General features: G+C 40.9%; 1 protein-coding gene across 1 annotated transcript in view; it reads left to right on the top strand.

The window, feature by feature from the left end:
- Window positions 1-7858: 7858 nt before the first annotated feature.
- The window catches only part of LOC148070128 (sodium- and chloride-dependent taurine transporter-like), a 31661-nt gene continuing 21998 nt past the window's right edge, over window positions 7859-17521 (top strand). Inside the window, exon 1 of the mRNA XM_087801827.1 lies at window positions 7859-8101. The gene's annotated coding sequence lies outside the window, so the exon portion shown is untranslated. The remainder of the gene's footprint in view (window positions 8102-17521) is intronic.

Consider the following 17521-nt stretch of genomic DNA (forward strand, 5'->3'; position numbering starts at 1 on the left):
GTATTGCATCAGGAACTCTTTGTCGCCATCTAGAAGTCGAAGTGTGCAACAAACCTGGTTGATGAACGCACAAGTGTTGGCTCAGCTCGTGCTACGAATCCGAAACACGCTTGTACCTCAACTTTGATTTAAGTTCAGTTCCTCGTTGCGCCTCCTTTATACTGCTAAATAAATAAATAGTTTGTTCATACAATTTTAATAAGTGAGTTTCTTCATAACATTGTTTATTTACAAGAAATAGATCAACAGGAAACAAAAACACCAACTTTATTATGTTGTTTTTTTATCTCTAACAGAAAAGGTTTCAAGTGCATTAATTTCAGAATCATGAACTTTCATTGCCAGTGTTTTAAACACAACGTAGGATTTGTTGTGTTGTCAGTACAGAATAAAAGAATAAAATACACTAGATCAGCAATATGAAAACAGAACCAAGGACCAAGGCAGACATTTTCCTGAAATAATATTAATAATAATATTCATATTTTAATCCCTCAGTTGAACCAAATATTTCAAATCATTCGTTTTTTTCAATTTAAACATTTTATTCTGAAAAAAAAAAACATTTTAATTGATCGTCAACTCAGGAGCTCAGTGGGGCTGTAGTCTATCCCAGTTTGTTAGGGTGAAAGGGCGGGGGACACCCTGGACAGGACGCCATTTTGTCACAGGACACACAAAAAGATACAACCATTCACACACACACTCATACCTAAGGACAATTTCCACAAGTTCTCAATCAACCTCTGTATGTTTTCGGACTGAGGGAGGAAACCCGAGTGCCCGGAGTAAAGTATTAAAGTGACGTCTTAACTTTTTTGTCTTCATACTGTCTCCTGCCACGTTTTTAAAAACATAAACACTCTTTCCTCTTTCCTGGTCTCTCACCATTGACACGTTCAAAATACTTGACATATTGTCTCGATTTAACTTCCAGGAGACGTTTGCTCGTGTCATTATATCTTCTTTTTGTCACTGATAAATATATTTTTTAAGGGTTTGTTTGTTTGACTTTTGCATGCTCGGTGTAAACCAGGGGTCGGCAATTAAAATTCGTCAAGGGCCACATTAAATTATGTGAATGTTGTTAGGGGCCGAATAAACTGCAATTTTATTCTTGTATATATTAGTTTTTTTCAAAACATTTCTTGAACTAACTTAAAAAAAATGTTTTGAGGGATTAATATATACACAAAAAAATTACACACAAAAAGGAAGAAAAAAGTAAATAAGTTTTATGTGAAAATGTAAATGAATAATACATACAAAATACATGTGTTAATGCATTAGAAGCATTTATACATGATCATACTTTGACATTACAAGGGCCACATAAATACAGTCAAAGGGCCGCACTTTGTCCAGGTCTGGCGTAAAAACCACACCACCTACTGCTGGGGATGTACAATTACACCATTTGTGCCCCATTGTTTAAAAGGGACATGACTAGTTTGACCGAAGGATCGAAGCTGGTTTCTGAATTGATCGAACGATATGATTTAAATGCTGTTAACACGGTTACAAGCCTCTGATTTCTGGTCTAGTTTGAGGCAGATGGAGATTTATTGTTGATGCCAGTGAGACGTACAACGTCTTAAGACTTTCATTACAGTTTTTAAAATAATGTTTGACTCTATCGTATCATCAGTGTTTGTACAAAACAATCTTTCCATTGAAATATTGACATTAGACAATGATCTTAAGCCCCGCCCACTGGAAACACTTTCATTTTTCTGGGTATGAAATCTTAAACACCCCCGTCCAAATGGAACATCCCACCCCTCACCTCCAAAACACCCCTATTTCAGCCGCGTGGTTCAGTCCGTCTGGTTCCCTTCCCAAACCAGGACGTGGAGTGTGATCTGTGGTGAGTACCTGAGTGATTGGTTAACACGATACATACAATTACATCAGAAACAAAGAAACCACAGGGAAGCAGATGTTAGCATGAACGTGTGAGAGTCTGAACCATCATCATGAGGATTGTTGTCTGTCACGGCGTCTCCAACCAAACACACGTCACATGTTTTTCTCTAATTCAAGAAAGTCTCTCTCTAACTTAGCGCCCGTGATATAAAATGGAATCTGATCAATAACTTCACCAAATGTTCTTCCACTGAGATGTAACCACACAAGTGTGATGCTGGGTTTGTGTGTCATTAGCTGTGTTGACCAGCTTGTGTTAACAAACAAACTATGAATCTCTACAAAATCTTAACACAGTTTAAACTCTGCACCGAGAATCCTGAGCCGTTCTAGTAGAAGAACTCACATTTCTCCGAACCTTAAAACTCTTCACTGGCTGCCAGTTTCTTTCAGGATCAACTTTAAAATTCTGGTTCTTACTTTCAGATCTATTCATGGTCAGACCTTCCATCAGTGATCTGATCCAGACTTACACCCCAGCTCGGGCTCTGAGGTCTCTGTATCAGAATCTGATGGTTCCTGAACACGCTTCCGGACCAGAGGAGACAAATCCTTTCAGAATGTTGCTCCTAAGCTTTAGAACGATCTTCATCTGTGTCTTAAGGCCTTTTTATTTGTGCTTTTTCTTAACTTTCTTGTTGCTGCTGTGTTTGTCTCCATGTTGTCTTGACCTTTTAAAGTGTGTACTTTTATCGACTTTCTGCTGCCGATGTGTCAAAGTGTAGCTGAACAAACGAGTGGATGTCAGAAGGAACTTATGATGTTGGTCATGGACAAATCCCTGTTAGATTCCCTGAAATCTTAAGTAGAAATCGTTCCATAATCCGAAGAGACTCAATGAAGTGAATCCACTGATCTGTCGCCGAGTGGTTTTCCACATTCCTGCGTCAATTGTTTCAGGAACTTCTTGCTTCTCTAGTGAAGTGGTTAACAAAGGGGTCTTGTTAGTGAACTGAAACAATGAACTGGAACCTAACTGTGAGCTTTTCGACCTCACGGTGACCTTTTTGTTTGACTCTCTTTGCCGCCTAATGACTTCCCTTTTGAGTGGAGACGCTGAGAGGCTTAAGGAAAACGCAAATGAGACTTCAGAGAAGGAATTGTTCCGTCGAGGACTTGGTCTCTTTATGAATGAAGAGCCCGGACCTCGGCCCGTCATCACGTTCACCGAAAGTTTCCTCAAGAGTCGTGGTGAAGAACTTATTTGTCCAAGAAGTCTTCACCTGGGAAAGACCTTTAAATAACCCTGGTGTCATGACCAGAGGTTGGTGAATGGACGCCGGAGAGGCGGCTGACTAAGGGGATTGTGTGCTCAGTGGTCCGAGGGGGTCGACGGGTTGAACTCCGGGGGGGGTGTATGGGGGGTCAACATTCAAGCAGTGACAAATGCTAATAGTTGTATCTCGGGTTTCAAACGCCGTGAGGCTTCAGTGGCAGGCGGTCGATGAGCTTCGAAAAACACTTGTTGGTCAAGAGAGTCACGTCCACTGTTTCCGAGGGTGTTTACGGAGAAACAAGGACTTGATTTCAGTTTAATCTCCCTCCCTGGCCGGCCCTGCAGTCAGCTGACGCCCGCTAATCCCACCGCTGCTGCCTCTGCGGCTGCTAATGTGGGATTATGGGTTCGAACGGCTCCGATCGTGGGATCTAGTTTGTCACCTCGAGTCTTTCCCCTTTTTCTGTATCGACTCTCCTGACCCCCCTGTTTTCCTGCTGCTCATGGTTTTAGTTAGAAACTGGATTTTTGATTTTAAGTGGTTCTTAGGAGACGTTCATCACTTTGATAGATGTTGAGCCTTGAACCCACATGGATTCACTCTTCCATCTGATCAACGTTTGTCTCAGAAATTATCCCTTGACCTTCGTTCTCAACACTCATTGTCTTTGGTTTTGTTATATTCTTGCTTTGCACAGTTAATGGAAGTTTCCAGACGTTAATTCGTCCTCGTTTCCACCTCCGTAAGTAAAGATTCTTGAATGATAGTCACTCTAAACTGGCAACCCTAGCATGGATTTAACACAAAAACAATCTTGTATGTCTAAAACTCAACCTTCAAATAATAAGACTCAACTGCACACAAAGTGTGAAAAAACTAAAATCGCCCAAACTTTCCCTGAAAGCATCATTGATCTATATTATAAAGTGAAGTTTGCTGGAAAACTAACTTAAAGAAGAATATTGTGCTAAAAACAAATCAAATGTTGACCAATCGAGACTGTAGATGGATGGAGGGAGGGAGGGATGGATGGATGAATACTTTATAAATTCCAGGAGGAGAACTTCCTTTGTCCAGCAGCAATAACGTATCCATCCATCCAAACAAACATCCATAAATGCATGTAAAAACAAACACAATTAATACATATAAAAAGGACATACTTGAAAAGTAAAAGTGTATGTCAAAAATGAGAGTTACTGAGTTTATAGATGTAACCAGAAAAAAAAAGTCACAACCCTTCTGTATGAAAAAAACAACCTTTATCAGAGTTAAGACTTCTACAGTCGACCTTGATTCTTGTATTGGCAACAAAAGTTTTTAAAGCGACAGTTTAGTTTTCTACTCCCCCTCATGTCGACTAAGGGTTAAGATTATTTTCAGAGTAACCTGTTCTTTTTCAAAATTATTGAAAACATGTTTGTTCATTTTAATGTAGCAACTGGGGCTCAGTTGTCTTCATCGTCGTCCAAACGGACACTTAAAAACATCCAAATACTTCCAAACTGCTCGTCTGTAACGTCCATCTTGTATTGAAGCCTGACGAGAGGAATTGTATGGAAAAAACTTGCAACGTGTTTCAACAAATAGGCTTAAAATATAAAGTTATTTAAGTTTTTTCAGGATCAATTTCTAATCTTGAGGCTTCAATACAAGATGGATGTTACAGTCGAGCAGTTTGACGGTATTTGGATGTTTTTAAGTGTCTTTTTGGACGAAGATAAAGACGAAGACAACTGAGCTCCAGTCGCTACATTAAAATGAACAAACATTTTTGTTTATAACTCTAAAAAGGAACAGATTACTCTGAAAATAATCCCAAATTTTAGTTGAAATGAGGCAGCGTAGAAAATTAGTGAGGTTAGACTGCTTAACAAATGTAGTCAAAAGTTAATACATTTTCATAGACAAAGAGAAAAAACTGCCCAAAAGCACCTCCGAACCGCAAAGAAAAAGACCAAGTTCACACAAGTCGACCATTGTCGTGAACTGAACCATCACACATCGACTTCACTGGATTCATTCTTGATAACAGGATGTGACACAAGGTCTATTCAAGCGCAAACTTCTCTGCTTCTCCGAAGTGGTCGACCTCTCACGGTTGACAATCGGCCGAGCGCGACGATCTTGTTGTGGCGACTACTTTGTTGTGGTCGCTGTGAAGTCGGCGTCGAGAAGCTTCTCCTCGCACTTTCACAGCGGCCGAGGCAGAACGCTGCCGCTTATATAAGAATAAAAAGCACTTGTTTACATCAGTTGACACGTCTCAACATTCCTCCGGGTCACATTCAGTCACTCAACTGAGTCAACACCGGCGACGGCCTGACGTGGTCAAGGTCGCCAGATAAGAAGGTCCATCCACAGGTGACGGCAGAACGTTGGCTTTTGATCGTCTGGAATAAAAGTTCAATTGATGGTTTTATCAACGTTCCAGAGTGTTAACGTTAGATTTAGACACAGTTACACATGTTAAAGATGTTAAATAATTATTACTAAAACCTTGTCTTCAACTTGATTATTGTAAAAATAGGTTAGATTCGATTAACTTTATTAATCCCTCAGGTGATCTCCTTCAGAGATGATCAATTATCAATAGCATTACGTATTTCGATACACTTGAATAATTTTTTTAAAAGATTTTAGGGGACGCTGGATTTTCTGTGACATCCTGTGATCGCTTCGACTCTCTTTTGATTAAATGAACAGAATTCAAAGCCAAACTATGTCCAAACGTCATCTTTAAAAGCAGCTGAAAGCAACTGTATCCTCTCGTCCTCAGTCATTGCTTGAAAGTTCGAGGGACGTTATCCTTTAATTTCAAAAACAAAAAAAATGAACTAACGCAGTGAAAATTTACATGTTTATTGTGAAAAAAACCACACACTTTATTGAAGTATAATCCATAAAATAACTATATCATGAGAATGTAATTTGAAAAAATAAAATCATTCATTTTTTCATTCTTTTAAAAAAAAACAGTGCGGTGAATATGGATACAGTAGAGTGAAAAAATAAATATATATATATATATATATGCTGTATATATATATATCAGTGAATTACATTTTTTTCTCACACACCTACTTATAAGTGTGTTGCCAGTGTGTGTTGCGGAGACACACAACAGATCTTCCTCACAGAGATCGGCAAAAAAATGACCTTTTTTTGTTTCGTTTTTTAACCATTTATTCAAACGACTCGTCTTCATGGAGCACATTTGTAAAAATAACAACTGCGAACACATGTGACAACAGTCCAGCAGTAAAATGAAAAGTATTTATGTCGCACTGAACTTTTAGTATCGTTCTGATTGTAACTGATGTTCAGTAGAAAGTGAAAAATATTCACCCCGAAATAATACTGACAGAACATAACAGAAAAAAGTCTGCTAGCATTGGAACCTGATCAAAGGATCAATTGAACAGAAATGGAATCAAGATTCAACCCAAATAATTGAAAACATTTACAACCTAAATCCATTAAAATCTCTCGGAGTAGAACATTTTCTATTTTTCGGTTTGAACTTTATCGATAGAATCTGGAACAGAACGTTGTCCTGGATCAGCCTGCCTGGGAGTGAAGACCAGTACCATGGACAGAGTCTCACCGTCCTCGCTGGTCAATGTAGTGGACGATTGAAACATAACTTTGGATTTAAACCAACAACTGTTGCAGGATGTGATGATGAATCTCAAATATTAAATCTTAAATATTTGTCTCCTGTTCTACCTTGAAAGTAACTAGAACTACTTTGTTTCTGCTAAACTAGAACTAGTTACACAAGTTGTTTGTTCGACTCTGTTGTCCATAGGTCTTTGTCCTTTCACTGTCTTATGGATGGGACTGAAAACGCCACAGCGCCACCCACAGTTTTGGAGGAGCATTTCCCTAATGATGGTATAATAATAATTCTATAAGCTTTTTATGATTTAGAACCTTCATGTCATTTTAGGAAGGTATTTATTTCCAAAAAAAAGACTTAAAAATATTTAAACGAATATAAAATAATATTTGGAAAAATGTGCTTTAATATTAGACTTAAAAATATATATAAAAAAAATACATTTTAATCATATAAATAAATAATAACTTGTATTTGTTTGTTGTTTTCCCATTATATTTTCGCCTATTTCACTATTTTATTACCTGCTTTATGGTCCCTGCATGTGGCCCCTGAGGAAATCTAGATGAGTCTCAATAATGAGGAATATGAGGGAAAAGGAGCTGAGCCAGAAGACACGATTCTCCACTGACTGTGTGCGGCAGGAGAAGCTTTGTCATCCAGGAGAGACTCGGATTAGAACCTCTGATCCTGGACTAAAGCGAGGTGTTTTAACTGGGAGGAGGCCCCGGGTCAAAGCCAGCACACGCATCCGCAGGTGAACCATCACCTGCAGTCACCTGTGCCTTGCTCGTGGGCATGTGCCAGGCTGTCGACTCGTAAGAATCCACGGAAGGGGCTTCAGGGGGAAGGTGCTGAATATTATGCTGCTCTGTGATGCGTTCAGGAAACGCTCGGAAACCGCAACAGTCGCGTGAGAAGCTGCAGCAAACACCACGAAACGGACGCTTTATTTCATAAAGTTGGTCTTTGACGCAAAGGGGGTTCTTTTGCGACGGGCGCGGAGGACAGAAGGAGACCAGGACGAGGCTCCGAGGCTCCCCTTGAGCGCTGCGATCCGGACGCATCCGCGGATCCCCGCGGGCCGTGAAGGCGTCACAGGCGCGCACAGCGGAGGCAGGCCGGTGATTTTCCACTGCCGCTCCAGTCTCCGGTCCCGCCGCTGCTGGAGACAAAGGTCAGGGAGAGAGGCTTATAAATAGAGGGTAAAAGAGAAACCCGGAGACGCAGTCAGTCTCACGGACACCGGAGGACGCGGAGCAGACTCACGGACAAGGGAACGCGCACACAAAAGGAGAATAAAAGGACAAAAATACAAATCACATCATCGCAGCAGGTAAAGATGGAACATCCTTTTTTTTTACTCTTGTGTGTGAGGAGGAGGAGGACAGGTGGATCTGAAGATCACTTTTATTAACAATAATTGGCTTTTCAATTGAGAACGAAAAGAGGGTTTATTTAAAAACACGTGCTGGAATTTTAGCGCGTTTGCACCTGGATGTGTTTTTTTAAAAGAAATGTAGAATAAAATTAAAAAAAAGTGATGAATTTAGGTGTAAATTATGGACAAATGGTTCGTTGGTTGTTCTTGGCGTTCACGCGCTTCTCCGATGTATTATTTATCTGAACCAGACGTGCGTCATGATCCGCGCACGTCTCGCTGATGATTAGATTTGAATCCCAATGAGATCACATTGTTCTGGACGTGACGACGGTGCGTTCAGAGACGCGCACCTCCAAGGTGTTATCGACCTGACCGTTGCCATGGCGACGGAGGCGATACTTCTGATCAGCTTTGTTCTCCATCTCGGGATCATCATCGTTGTCGGATGTGCGTGAGAGTCGAGGTTTTCTGTTTGTTTTGAAATGAACACTTCTTCTTTTTTTGGGGGGGGGGTTTGAAGTTAATGTTCCTTTTTTTTCTTATTTTTTCACTTAAAAAAAATAGAAAATTACATGAAGTTGTTTCCAAGTTTGAACAAGAAATCTCTTTTCATCACGTGACGCGATGATGGACAGATGTCAAAAACATTTTTTAAAACCCTGGTTGAAACAGACGTGATGAAGATGAAGATGATGATGATGATGATGATGAAGATGTTTCAGGATGAAGGCTGTCAAACTCACACGGGTGGGGCCGAGACAAGAGAAGCGAACGAACACCGATGATTAAAAAAATATATTAAACCGAATAAATCCCCCCCTTTTTTTTTGGACATAATACATGTTTGTAAGTCAAGAACAGATTAAAAGTCAAATCTTTATTTAGATAACTACATTTAAGTAGAAAAACAAATAAGAATATAAATAAATTAAGTCTAATCCAGGCTTTGTTGGGATTTATTTCCCCATTTAATAAAAACCTTTTCTCATGACAAGATCCTTTAATAAACTGATATAATCCGAGTGTCTCTTTGATGACGAAGCTCGACGATGTTGTTTCTCAGGAGGCTTTGCTCTGTTGTGTGTTTGTTGATATCATTTAAAGATAATTATATAATAGTAACGGTAACTCCGTAGTGCGCCCCCACAGGAGATATAAGGCAGTGCAATCTCCCCCCCAAATGTTGTAAAACAGGCACAGGTTGAAAGTAACATCCACTTTAACCTTTAAATAATTGTATTGAATTTGTCGTAAAGACTCATCCGTCTGTCGACAAGCAAAATAACTAAAAATAAAAGTAAAATTTCAATTAAATTTCCCTGGAAACGTCAGAATAAAAAGCAGACAATTACATTTTTACACTGTATTATTTTCTGGATCTACGAGTTATTTGAAGATTCTTTTCTTTCTGTTGTTCTTAAGAAGTAGTGCAGTTTCTTCGGATCATTGCTGACAATGATTTAAAACGTCAACGTTGTACTTATCTGTGATGCCGGCAGATTGTTTTTTCTTACATCGTAAATGGACGATAGTGTTTCGTAAATCCTTCAAAAAACTGATGTGAAGTTTCTGAGATCTTAACCCTGGTGTTATCTCGGGGTCAAGGTGACCCAGAGGCACGAAAACAAATGTTGACCCTGAGAAAACACAAGGGTTTAGAAGGTGATTGGTAGACATCTGGAGGCCCCTAGAAAGTTATTTTATTACTTCTAACTTTATTAAGTGAGAGGCTGAAAATGTACTGGAAAATAAAAAAGGATGAGACCCGCTTAGTTTGCCTGGTGGAGGGGCCTGCTGAGCTGGTGTTTGTTCGGGTCTAAATCGAACATGTAACGAAACACTAAAGAAACAAGTTCCAGGATCCTATAGTCGGACTCCTGCAGTCACCTCTGGTCGACACCCGATCTTCTCCGAGTTTGTTTCCAACTCGCATCGGAATTTGGCAGCAAACCTGAGCTCAGGCCTGAGAGCGCCACCTGTGGCAGAAAGGAGTCAATACAACCACAGATTCACTCATTGATCTTAAGTTCTAAGTTGTTTTTGTACTCAATGTCATTAATCATTTTCTATCACTTCTTTGTTTTTCTCTATCTTACCTTCTTACTAATTAATTCTAAAACAATATATATATATATATATATATACAGTATATATATATACATGTGTGTATATATATATATATATATATATATATATATGTGTATGTATGTTTAAAACTTCTCTTTGTTGTTGCCATGTTAATTTATATAAAATGAATCTTTAATTTTTAGTTATCAGTCCTTTATTTATTTTTAAAAATTATGTTAAGCACCGTAAAACATTATAAATGACCTTCCATACATTAAACATTTAACACGTGTGTCATTTAAATGACAAAAATAAGATTTATGTACTTTACCACTACATAAAATATGACTAATACGAACTGATAAAGTAGAAAAAAGGTCTGTAAATATTAGAATGAATGAGACTCAACGATGATCTGAATATTAAGTGAAAACTGTAGATTTAAATGTCATTACTGTCCTGGGATTATGGAGAGTCTTATGAACGCACATGTACTCTTCACGTGGATCCTTCAGCGAGTGCGATCTTTCTTATTCGTCGCTCGTCGCGGTGATTATTTCTACAGTTAGAGAAGGAAACAGGAGTTTCAGGAACATCTGTGTCGTCCTCGGCCCACGCACCGGTGAAAGTTTGGGTTGCGGCCATGTTTACTTTTCAATCATTCATCCAGGCATTAAGCCCAGTGTGTATCTACGTGTGTGTGTTTGTGTGTCCACGTGTGTGTAGGTGTCCACGTGTGTGTGTGTGTGTGTGTGTGTGTGTGTGTGTGTGTGTGTGGCTGGAAACTATCCACAGGGAAACCTGAGGTGACCGACAGACTTTCCACCAAATGAAGACGTTTGTGTGCGTCCTTGACTGACGGTCACTTCTGCTGGCGGCTGTGACACACACACACACACACACACACACACACACACACACACACACACACACACACACACACACACACACACACACACACACACACACACACACACACACACACACACACACACACCAGCAGTACCAGGCACCGACTCACACACCCTTGTACAATCGCACTAATGCTGTTCCGGCCATTAAAGCTTCAGTTAATCGTCTTCGTTAATGTGACGGCGACTCGAATGTGTCGCGCGGTTAAACTGCAGGTCGACCTTTCCTTGATTGACTTGGTCTCGAGTGTGAGAGCGTCCAGAGAGTTTGCTTCATGACGTCCCTTCGGTGGTTTGGTTGAGCTCCGAAATGGGACCGAAAAGTGGACCCTGTGGTTCTCCTCTGCTGACGGAGAACATTGCGGACCTTCATCTTGTCGGAGAAATGTTCCTCCTGAAGACTAGAAACTGGAACCTATTAAGAAATAGACCCAAAGTCTCCTGAAGACAGAACCGGACTTTTTGGTCGTTGATGACATCTTTGTCTTGAACCTCCACTCACTTGCTGGACTTCTTGACTAACATTCAACAAACCATGAGCATCCAAAACATCTCAATCCCACTCACTTCTGAGAACTGTGTGCTGAGCCCCCTCCTGTTCACCCAGGTGACGTAGGACCCACTTTAAAGCTGGCACAAACCCTTGTGTTGTCTCTGGGTCAAGGGGACCAGGAGGCCCGAAAACAATCACCTTGACCCAGAGATGACACAAGGGATACCTCAAACACATTGGTTTTCGGTCCAACGGGTCACCTTGACCCTGAGATAACACGAGGGTTAAGAGTGGACGTGGAAGAAAGGTTTCTGACTCTTCAGATGCGTCGTGTCGTCGCCTACTCTCTGTCGGAAGATTGTCTTCGCAGCACCTCAGAGATGCAAATTGCAGCAAATATTAAAAGTAAAACTTCCTGCTGGTTATTAAAATAGCAGAGACAATAATAGATTCTAGTCAGAGGGCGTCACAGCTGCAGAGAAAACATTCTCGTGATCACTGAGACGCTTCCTAGATGCCTCCGTCACGATTGTGTTACGAAAACATTTCGGAACATGTTTTTATTTGACGTTTATTGGTGAAAAACACACATGTTTTGAACTAATTACTTTATAAAGTTCGTCTGAAATCCAGGCGAACGAGAGGTTACAAGAGCCATTTTGACGTAATAATGGCTTCACTCCTCCTCCAGCCGGCGGTAACCACGCCCCCTTTTTGTTTATACAACGAGTCCCTTGGAGGTGGAGACTTCCGGGAATGATGACGCTTGGTGACTAACCTCGATGAAAAGATAGTTTTGTACAAACAGCCACATACTGATGAGTACAATAAAGGTCCAAGATCTATTTAGGACACAATTAAAGTAGAAGACAATAGAGCACTAGCTAGTTAGCATATTGTGCCAATGGCTACATTTCAAACCCTTATAATGATGGTATAAAGAAACTGATTCAACCTAAATATAGCTGCAGGAGCGAATCAAGATTTTCCAGAAAATGACCAAACGTACCGAGACCCACTCGTTACACAACTTGCAGACAGGGACATGTTTGTACTCCTCTCGGTCCTCGCACTCCCAAACCTGGTGTAGGATGACCTCCAGTGAAGGTCAACAACGACCTGTGTCCCATTAACCTCCATATGTGAACCGGAGCTAAAATTCTCCCCCAAAACTTACATAAGTTACATAAGCAGTGTTGACTCCGTCAGATAAGTTCGGAATTCTGTATTTTTCCGCGGACGACGTTATCTCCGAACTTCCCCCCAAATCGCTGATTGTTTCGGGGTCGTTCTTCGTACGTGCTTTTTTTTTTTTTTTATCAGACGACTTCTATTGCGGTTTTTTATTTTTATCTCTATGGGACTTTCCTTTTTCGCTCACTCTCACATTCTCTCACTTTCTATCCTTCCTGTGACCTCGAACAGGAAGTCATGTGAGCGACGGATTTGGCAAGTTTTTCTTCTTGTTGCTGTTTACGTGAACAACTGGAAATGCAAAAAGTTATACGAACATATTTGCAAATGATGGTTAAACTTCTGCAAAAAACCTTCAAGAAAAGATGCAATTATTATTTGAATGTGGCCATTAGCGCAGTGTTATTGTGAGACAAAATGTTTTGTTACTCTTTGCTAAAGTGTCAGTTTTTGTTCAGATCTGCTTTAAAAATGGATTCTTTTATTTGTTGTGTTTTATTTGACGTGGATTTAATAATATTTGCTTTGTTACAAAATCCAGCCTTTTTTTCAATTTCTTATCTCATTCTAGCCAAATAAACAACAATATATAAACGGGGAAATGTTCTAATAATGCTGATTATGTAACATTAAGAATAGTTTTTTTCCTCTATTTTCAGTGAAATATTCTTTGATAATTTCTGCAAAAATACAGATTTTTATTTCCAACCGTTTTTTTGTTTTTTTTAAACCTAAATCTTCAGATCTCCTCTGCGAGTCGGATCCTCTCGCATCAATGACGCTCAGTGTGCGTTGTGTGATTAAAAGCGAAAACGAAGAAAGTGGAAGGAGCGGGGGAGTGATGCGAGGGGGAGGAGGAGGAGGAGCGATGGATGGAAGGAGGGAGGAGGAGGAGGAGGAGGAGGAGGAGGAGAGCAGTGGAAATGTACATGCTCTCAAAATAGGAGTGTGTTACATAAGTGGTCGGGGAATGAAACGAGTGTGTGTGACTTGGTGTGTGAGTGTGTGTGGTTCTGACAAGCGAGAGCGAGCGAGTCGTATAAATCATCACACACACACTCCTCACACACACACACTCCTCACACACACACACTCTCCTCACACTCATCACCCCCTGACCAATGAGAACGACGAGTCGTCTTGACGTCTTCCTTCTCTTTATTGACAAACATTTCCAGACGAGAAGAAGAAAAACCTTGTACGTTTTCCAGTCTCAATAATGAGGCGAGCGGTCCAAGTGTTCAGGGGCGTCCAGATGGGGATGGGGTCTCTACCCCCCGCCCACCCCCACCACACCGGCCTGGACTGGTCCCAGGTCTCCTAGAGGCAGCTGTCGGTGTCATGATCTCATAGTTCGCCGACTTGTTGATAACCCAGTTATCGCCGTCCGGATACGAGGGTTGAAATGTTGTCACCTGTCCGCGTGGATTTACAACGGATGGTTACGGCCGCGGCCAGGTGAGGTCACTGATGGTCGTCTCGCAGCGGTCAGTGGGTTCTTAACTGCTGGACACGCCCCCTCAGACGTAGACGAGTCGTCATCTGTTCATAATGAAATGAAAGAGTCTCTGTTTAACGAAACTAAAGTATTAAAACCATATCATCAGGACGTTTTTCGGAATTTTATTCGTAAAAGAAAACTTTATTGATAGTTTACTTTAGTGATGTTATAAAAAACATCAATATCCCGATATTTCTTTTTTTTTATGATAACAATATTTACCAGAACTATAACAATTTCTTTTTTCAACTTTCAAATCATATTCACGCAGTTTTTATTGTTTTGTGATACAATAACGTCGTCTGGACGGAACATTGAAAATCTGCACGATCCCGGCGATGACTGGGGACGAGAGGATACGTCATTCAGGGAGGATACAACGCTAGAGAATTAAAATTCAGAAATAAATTAAACTTCCCGCCGCTAGGTGGCAGCAGTCATTACGTCCTCCGCAGCTACAATTGAAATGCTGCTAGATCACAGGGATGACTGAGGACGAGAGGATACAGTGACTCCAGCAGCTTTTAAAACTGATGTTTGGACATATTTTGGTTTGAAAATAAATGAAAAAGTTGAGACTTCGTCAAGAGTTATGTGGTCTATAAATACTGCAACACCAGAGTCAAGTACTCGGTCAATACTACATATATATACTTGTTCTGAAAGTATCATGATGATCATGATATCTATCGTATCGTCACCCATGTATTGTGATCCGTATCGTCAGAGCCTTGACAAAACACACCCCTAGTTTCAGCCCCGAGTGTTGACGAGGAGGACGGAGGTGAACAGGTTCTCGCTGTCGTGTCTCGACCTTGAAACTTGTTTTGTTCCAACGACCACAATGTTAACTTTATCAGCAGAGGATGACCTGGAATAAACCCCCGTTAACCTCGTGTTGGTTTTCCTGTTAATGTGTCGGTGAATTGTCTCCTGGAATCTGGCCGAAATCCTCCCAAAAAAACCTATAGATCCTGGAGCCACACAAGCTCTTATCTCAAACCCCCCCCCCAACCCTGAAAAGTAGGTCAGTCCAGCTTCTCTGCTCCAAGTCGAAGCACTTTCCCTGTCGGGCGTCACTCAGGTCCGCTGGTAACAGCCTGACACACACATAATGGAGGCGGTTGTTGAGGCGGAGTGCATTAAAACGCACACACACACACAGACGCACAACGGTACACACAACACGAGAGTGCGATCGGTTTCCTCTAAATGTTATTAATTAACTCTGAGAGAAGTGATCTGTGTGTGTTTCCAAATTTAGTGTCTTTTCTACGCACATGTTCAGACACTTCTTGTTTTTTTCTCAGAAACGAAAATAAAAAGAACGATTACACAGCAACAACAACAAAATAATTACAGTTAAAAATAATCTTAAGTCACGATAGAGTTTGTCGCTCTGAGCTGTGAGTTATTGACTCAAGTGTTTGTGATTAAGTTTTATATTTCTCTGCTGAGAATCAGTCAGTTGTCGTTTTGCTGGATTCCCAGTTAAACGCATTCGGACGCTGTGAGTCCCACACATCCAGGCGAGTCCTTGAGACTCTGGTGTCGAGACAGGAAGTCGGTCCAACTGATTAAAACTTCTCAGTCAAGGTAAAGAGACGAAGATTTGCGTATATAAAGAGAAAATCGCTGTATCCCGATTGTACTTGTAACAGTTGTGAAATGCTTCGGAAGATCCTCTGTTGTTCGGTAACACATTGGGTCATAGACCGAACCAGAACTTTCTATGAGATCAGTCCATCCTGAGATGGATGCCGTTGAAAATAATTTTTGCGGGGGTGACTGAGGACGAGAGGATACAGTGACTCCATAGCTTTTAAAGCTGATGTTTGGACGTATTTTGGTTTTTAAAACGACTTCGTCAAGAGTCATGTGGTCTGTAAATTCTGTAACACCAGAGTCAAGTACTCGACAATACTACACATATATACTTGTTACTACAGTATCACTAAATATCGTATTGTTAACTCTGTATCGTGATACGTATCGTATCGTCAGGTTCTTGCCAATACACACTCCTATGTGCTAAAAGGTTATAGAAGCATGTGTGAAATGAAGACATGCACAAAGAGATCATGTGACCTTGAGGCCGAGCTCAAATCTTAGAGATGACTGAGGACGAGAGGATACAGTGACTCCAGCAGCTTTACACTACTACGTTTGTACGTATTTTGGTTTTTAACACGACTTCGTCGAGAGTCATGTGGTCTGTCAATTCTGCAACACCAGAGTCAAGTACTCGACAATACTACACATATATACTTGATACTACAGTATCGTGTGTGTGTGTGTGGGTGTGTGGGTGGGTGTGTGTGTGTGTGTGTGTGTGTGTGTGTGTGTGTGTGTGTGTGTGTGTGTGTGTGTGTGTGTGTGTGTGTGTGTGTGTGTGTGTGTGTGTGTGTGTGTGTGTGTGGGTGTGGGTGTGTGTGTGTGTGAGAGAATCTCACATTAGACTCACGTCTTCAACAATATGACATCCTCCACAGTAACAGACGTCTGCTGACTGCTAATCACGTCTGTCCCTCCTCCGGGCGTCTCGCTCTCTGCCGAGTGGAAATTTACAGATTCCGACGACTGCTCCCAAAACACACGTCGGTAAGAAGAACCGTCGAGTCTCTGTGTTCAACCTTCAGGGATTAGAAAAAACAGAAATCGTGGCTCTTGACGTCGCTGTCCAGCTGTTGAAAAACAAGTTCAAGGATGAAAAACAGAGAGTTCGTCAGCGGCTGACGACTCAACGGGGACCCCTGCAGGAGCGTTTTAATATTGTAGTATCGAGGATATATGTGTAGTATTGTCGAGTACTTGACTCTGGTGTTGCAGTATTTACAGACCACATGACTCTCGACGAAGTCGGAACTGCTTTCATTTGTTTTCAAACCAAAGTATGTCCAAACATCAGCTTTAAAATTTGCTGGAGTCACTGTATCCTCTCGTCCTCAGTCATCTCTAAGAGTCGAGCTCGGCCTCAAGGTCACATGATCTCTTTGTGTGTGTCTTCATTTCACACCTGCATCGATAACCTTTTAACACATACGGGTGTGGATTGGCAAGAACCTGACGATACGTATCACGATAAAGAGTTAACAATATGATATATAGTGATACTGTAGTAACAAGTATATATTTGTAGTATTTTCGAATACTTGACTCTGATGTTGCAGAATTTACAGACCACATGACTCTTGACGAAGTCGTAA

This window comes from Callionymus lyra, chromosome 10 (genome assembly GCF_982586985.1).
Source record: "Callionymus lyra chromosome 10, fCalLyr1.hap1.1, whole genome shotgun sequence".
NCBI classification, from domain to species: Eukaryota; Metazoa; Chordata; class Actinopteri; order Syngnathiformes; family Callionymidae; genus Callionymus; species Callionymus lyra.